This window comes from Aethalodelphis obliquidens, unplaced genomic scaffold (genome assembly GCF_003676395.1).
Source record: "Aethalodelphis obliquidens isolate GAN/ISIS:26980383/991018 unplaced genomic scaffold, ASM367639v1 scaffold58, whole genome shotgun sequence".
Classification (NCBI taxonomy): domain Eukaryota; kingdom Metazoa; phylum Chordata; class Mammalia; order Artiodactyla; family Delphinidae; genus Aethalodelphis; species Aethalodelphis obliquidens.
The window spans coordinates 5,968,397-5,975,227 of record NW_020838002.1 but is presented as its reverse complement, the minus strand read 5'-3'; positions in this window follow the sequence as shown (position 1 = coordinate 5,975,227).

Genomic DNA, 6,831 nt, shown 5'->3' with positions numbered 1-6,831 from the left:
TGCTAGGGGCTTTTCCTGGCAGCAGATATATTTTCTCTATGCAATACTGAAGAAAGGGCTGAGTCCCAAGGGCAAGTGTCCCAACAGCCAGGCAAAAGTCGTATCACCTTTTATGACGAAGCCTCAGAAGACCCCGATTTCTGCTGCATTCCCTTCATTGGAAACAGGTCACTAAGGCCAGTCCATATAAGTGGAATTAGGTTTCACTTTTTGATGGGAGGAGTATCAAGAAATTTGTACACCATAACATGTACTATCGGATTAAATCCTCCAAGCAGCCCTGTTCTATTCTTCATTTTTTTTGTAGATGAGAAAAGAGACTCATGTTAGAACCTTGAAAACATTATGCTAAGTGAAATAAACCAGACACAAAAGGACAAATAGTGTATGAATTCCACTTCAATGAAGTACTTAGAATAGGCACATTCACAGAGACAGAAAGCAGAACAGAGGTGACCAGGGACTGGAAGAAGGATAGGGAGTTATTGTCTCATGGGTTTGGAGTTTCTGTTTGGGATGATGAAATGTTTCTGGGAATGAATAGTGGTGATAATTGCACAACACTGCGAGTGTACTTAATGCCACCAAATTGCACACTTAAAAATGGTTACAATGGTAAGTTTTATATTATGTGTATTTTACCACAATTAAAAAAAAAAAGAGAGAGATCAGGTTAACATTCTGGCAGATTGTATCCTCCAAAAATGGCCACAGCAGTCTTTCCGGGACAGCATGCTCTTCCAGAACCTTCCTCCCCACCCCCAATAGAGGCTGTCTGTTTCTCCTCTTGTTGAAACCGGGCAGGGCTTTGTCACTACCTTGGTGAATAGAATATGGTAGAAGTGACACTGTGTGACTCCTGAGGCTGGGGCACAAAGGAGTAGGGCTTCCGCCTGGCCCTCCCTCTCAGGATGCTTTCCTGGGAACTCAGACACCATGCGTGAGCAAGCTGCAGCCCCAGCTGACAGCCAACAGCACCTGCCAGATGGGTGAGTTTTCCACCGATTCAGTCCCCAGCCTTCGAGCTGTTCCAGCATATGCTGGGAGGAGGATCTGACTCATGTGAAAATGTACAGAGGCCTGCCCTTGTTGCAGATTCAGGAACAAAATAAATGTTGCTATTTTAAGCCACTTCGTTTTCAGGTAATGTGTCACACAGCCATGGTGACTGGAACACATACCTAGTGAGTGACAGAGCCAGGACCTGAACCCAGGACCTGGAGCTGAAAGTCCAACACTCAATATGCCCCACCTCTCTGTGAATGACACAAAAACCTATGCCTGGGCTTCCCTGGTGGCTCAGTGGTTGAGAGTCCGCCTGCTGATGCAGGGGACACGGGTTCGTGCCCCGGTCCGGGAGGACCCCACATGCCGCGGAGCGGCTGGGCCCGTGAGCCACGGCCGCTGGGCCTGCGCGTCCGGAGCCTGTGCTCTGCAACGGGAGAGGCCGCAGCAGTGAGAGGCCCGCGTACCGCAAAAAAACCCAAAACAACAAAAAAAACCTATTCCTGTAGTCTGGCCAGTACATGAATGTCCTGATCTAACTTTATAGTCTATGTATCTAGTACCAAGTGTATCTTCTATTCCTGAAAACTAGCTCCTGCCGCCACCCCCCAGCCACTGCCACCCCCAGTGTAGAGGAACAGCTCCATTCCCAGGCATGAGATCATGGGAAGCCTATAAGGAGCCGGTACAAGGTCATCTTCTGTTCACGTCCTTATACCCCGTGGGAAGCTGTCATGAGCCAGTTTCCCATTTCTCTGGGGTTCTGGTGAGACCTGGGCTTCAGAATTTCAAAACCACTTCCTCCAATCTAGAATTAGCTCCTTAGCAATGGGGTGTCCCCTAACTCACATTGCAGTCACTCTGCCTCTTGGGGTGCTGTACAGAAACCATGGGGAGTTGGCACCTTTGGCTTATTGTAACTTTGCTACTTGTAAAGATGGCTGCTTATAACTTTACTGGTTGAATCAGTCAGGTGCTGGCCTTGGCCTTATACGTGTGAACCTGATACCCAGCAGTTCCCCGTTTGTATCAGTCACATCAATATTTGTTGAACAAATTCACTTTTCCAAGGTTCAAAATCTTGAGAGACGAGTTAATCCTTTCTTCAAGGTATCCTTCATCCAGATCTGTCAATTCTTCCTCTATAAATATTCTCATTTCTGCCTCTATTTCCGTGTCTGTTGTCTCTACCTAAATTCAAACCCTAGTCTGCTTGCTCCTGGATTATAGTAAAACTAGGCTTCCTGTTTCCAATCCATCCCCTTCCGATCCATCTTCCGCAGTACTTCTAGAGTAATCTTCTTAAAATGCCATTTATAGATGGTACCATATGGTTCACAGACTTAAAGCTGACATCTTTAGCTCCTTGTTCAATGCTCTACAACTTGGTCTTCTGTTATTTCTCCAAATTCATCTTCTACTAATCTTCTACATCAACATTTGCTTCTCGGGACTTCCCTGGTGGCGCAGTGGTTAAGAATCCGCCTGCCAATGCATGGGTTCGATCCCTGGTCTGGGAAGATACCACATGCTGCGGAGCAGCTAAGCCCGTGCGCCGCAACTCCTGAGCCCACGTACCACAGCTACTGAAGCCAGCGTGCCTAGAACCCGTGCTCTGCAATGAGAAGCCACTGCAATGAGAAGCCCAGGCACAGCACAGAAGAGTAGCCCCTGCTTGCCGCACCTAGAGGAAGCTTGCACACGGCAACAAAGACCCAACGCAGCCAAAAATAAATTAATTAATTAAAAAAACAAAACAGAAAACACACAAAAATATTTGCTTCTCTCCAGCTTGGCCAACACTATGTCCTTTGAATATGCCAGAATGGAATTTCCTTTGAGGCTTAGCCTAATGACACTTCCTTTCTTCCTGAAGCATCCCTCCACTGCCAGCTCTTCTGAACCTGTATACCCTTGAGTTCTCTGTAGTACTCAATGGGCTTGTGGATGAGTCAGAATACAAAATGACTGACGATGGCAGAAGATAACTAGAAAGAGCAAGTTCATTGCCAGTCAATACTAAATGTGTCTGAGGAATCCAGCTAGGACTGGTTCTTGGTACAGAGGTTCTTAATTGGAATCTAGGAGGCCCCTGAAGTTCATTGCAAAATCCTGCTGAATGTGTATAGCAACATGTGTATGTGTGTCCATAACTATAATCAGCTTCTTACAAAGGTCTGCTTGTGGCCCAGTAAAGGCTAAGAACCCCTGACCTAGACAGAAGGTGACATAACTTAGTGAAAAAAACAAGCAACCACCCCACTAGATTTTAGAGTCACAAGACTGGATTGGTATCTTATCCCAGCTCTGTGTGACACTGGTATGTCACTAACCTTTCTGAATCACAGTGTACTCATTTGGAAAATTGAAATTATTATCTGCTCTGCCTAATCAATTGGGTTTTTGTGAGGAATAAAGAAAATATTTCATATAAAATTGTTTTATAAATGATGAAATGCTCTACAAATATGTTATTATGCTACTTAATTCCAGACCATATGGTTCTTAGCTTATATGTTCCAGTTTACATAATTTCTTACCTCTCTTGAAATAATAGTTCCTTACTAGTCTTATTTCCTCCTCCTGTTGTCTGGGTGCTTCATTGGTCCGGAGTCCATTGCTATTACCTGTATCATGGTCACAAGCTTTGGTATCAGATACTAAAGGTCACTGCTCCTTTTACCAAATTAAAGCAAGCCTCTTGCAACATGTTACTCAGAGTTTATTTTTTTCTAAGGAACAGAAACTCACTGCAGCTCGGCCCCTCCTTTCCCAGTGGAAGAAAGCATGTTATTTAAAGCAGTGCTTCTTAAACCATCTGTAGTGAAAAATCAGGTGGTTTTTTTGTTTTTTTAATTTTATTTATTTTTGGCTGCATTGGGTCTTTGTTGTTGCATGCAGGCTTTCTCTAGTTGGGGCGAGCGGGCGCTACTCTGTGTTGCGGTGTATGGGCTTCTCATTGCGGTGGCTTCTCTTGTTGTGGAGCACGGCCTCTAGGCATGAGGGCTTCAGTAGTTGCAACAGGTGGGCTCAGTAGTTGTGGCACACAGGCTTAGTTGCTCCACAGCATGTGGGATCTTCCAGGGCCAGAGACTGAACCCGTGTCCCCTGCACTGGCAGGTGGATTCGTAACCACTGCGCCACCAGGGAAGTCCAAAATCAGGTGTTTTGTTTTTTTGTTTCTTTCTTCTTTAAAAAAATTCTAATACACTGTAAAAAATTAATAAACAGAAACCTCAATTAAAAAGAGTCAGGAGACAAGAATGAGGAACTCTCAAACCCTGCGATGATAGTACGGCCCAACAGGAAGAAGAAATATTCCTCTTCTTTCCTGGCGAGGACTGAGCCAATGAACAGCCATGGAATCTTTGTTTACTACAGCCCTCCCAACTTCCTTTTCCCCTCTATAAGAGTGCTCCTTCCCTTGCATGTGGCTTGCTATGGTTATAGACCTTGAATTACAATTCTTTGCTGATCATGGATAAACCTATCTTTGCTGGAGTACTATTTGGCAGTCTATTGTTTTAGGTCAACAGTATCATGTATCAATATTTTTATAAAATAAAGAGAAAAATGACATAAAGAGACATACACAATACAAGCTACATTTTTATTAGGATTAGATCCAATAGTCAACTGACAAAATAGCTATGCAAATTTCTAAACTCTTACTCTCAGTTTCTGTACTTATTTCCAGGTGGATTGGAAGAAAACAGTCTGTGGGCCATACTCTGAGGAGGACAGATTTAAAGGTTACAAAAGCATTTTGTGAAAACGAAGCCCAGCGGATAATCTGATTGCTTGCTGGTCTGTGGATGGGCTTCCTGGGTCCAATCAACTACAAGGGAGGAATGGTCACATGGTCTAAACATGGCTGTAGGGGTGGGAACATTTTTCCTTCTTGGTTCTTCAGTTGGTCTAATAATTAAATTGATATAAGACAGATTAACAGGAAAACAAACAAAATTATGTACATGTGAGAGCCCCGTAAAGATATGAAGACCCAAAGGACAGCCAGGTAATTGAAACTTCTGTAACGTTCTGAGCTAAAGAAAGGGGTAGGGATCTGAGGGTACAAAGGGGAGGAAGGCCATTCCTAGGAAGCTAAAGGAGGTGTTTGAAAAACAAAGGTTGTCCTGTTATGCTGATGTTTCTTAGGTAATGAGGTATATCTGATAACAGCTCTCTTCTGGTACGGGCTCTTTTCCAATGTAAATTTAAGCAATTGAGGGGGAAGTAAAGAACTTTCCCTGAATCTACTGTGTTTTTGACTACCTTTAGCCCAAACTAAAACTCATACCAAAGTGGCTATTTTGGGGTAAGAATTCTGCTCACGTTCATGGCCGTTGGCAGAGCCTTGGCTGGAGCACTTCCCGGAGAATGGGGCCTGAGATGTACGCAGACATGCTGTAGGAGCACACACACAGGCCCTGGCAGCACACAGCCCTGCTGTTTGCCAGGGTTGGTCTCCGAGTGCAGCGCCTCAGCAACTTCATTTGTTCAAAACTCCTGGGTGCCCGCCTATGCTGGAAATTGGAGGATGAGTATAATTCCCTGAAGAGTAAGTGTTCCATAACACATAGAACAGAATTTTCAAAAAGACATGCAAATGCTCATTAATTTGAATGCAGAATGACCAAGGTGAGCAACCTGTCCTCAAGAAGCTCACAGCGTACACAGCTTTGTCATAGATGAATTTACCTTCTGTCTACTCACACGTGATAAAAAGTTTTCATTTTCTAGTTCCACAACGGTACCAGAAAAATTAAATTTCTATTTATAGGCAATGTTTAACACTTTCAGTTCATTAATCTCTGAATTCCTTCCATGTATGTGATCAGTTTCCTTGTTGAAGGCTGTATCATAAGCCCTAGCATTCCTAGTGTCCAGCACAATGATATATCTGCCTATATTCAACTTTTTTTTATACTGTTGGCGGTGGTTGTGTTGATGATGAAAAAGCAGCAGGGATGAGGACCCGGGATTAACATCCAGCCCTGAGTTACCAATCTGTGAAATGGAGTTCATAATGTCTACCTCACAAAATTGTAGATTATAATGAGATAAAAGTAAATAAAACATCTAGCATAACACCCAAGTGCCCAAGCTGTAATTTAAGAAGTAAAAACATGGGGTGTTCCCTGGTAGTCCAGTGGTTAGGGCTCACCACTTTCACTGCCATGGCCCGGTTTCAATCCCTGGCTGGGGAACTAAGCAAAGGGTGTGGCACGGCCAAAACGGAAAAAAAAAAAAAAAAAAAAAAAGAAGAAGTCAAAACATGGAACTGTCAGGGGCTATTTAGTTAATAGCCTTCTTGGGAACTTCTGTAGATATCACCGCCAAACGTGATAACTCATGTTTAAAATTATGATCAAGAAAGGGTGCATTACGCTTGGCACTGTTTAAAAAAAAAAAAACAGGCAAATGAGCAGTGAATCTTAAGTTATTTCAAAAAAAATTGTAAAAACACAATTCTAACATGACAGAATGAAGCTGGACTGCACTTTTTCCTCTAATGAAATGAATAAAAATGTTATTTGCCACAAAACGTCATATGAAATCCAGATCACAGCTGTTAAACCATAAAGCTTTCTAAAAATTCAAATGGAAGGAAGTGCAAGTTTCTGCCAAGTATAAGATGCCTTCACTTTTCCCTCCCATTACAATCATCATATAAGCCTGTGGGAGGCTACAGGCAATTAGCTGCCAACCTGTACTTTAAAATTAGGTTTCATACAAAAAGCCCGCAGTTCTACCTTTCCTAGAAAGATGAGCTCTGTGCTCCTGGACCTGCTTCCCTGCGGTCAGGTGCTCTAGTTTGCCCAG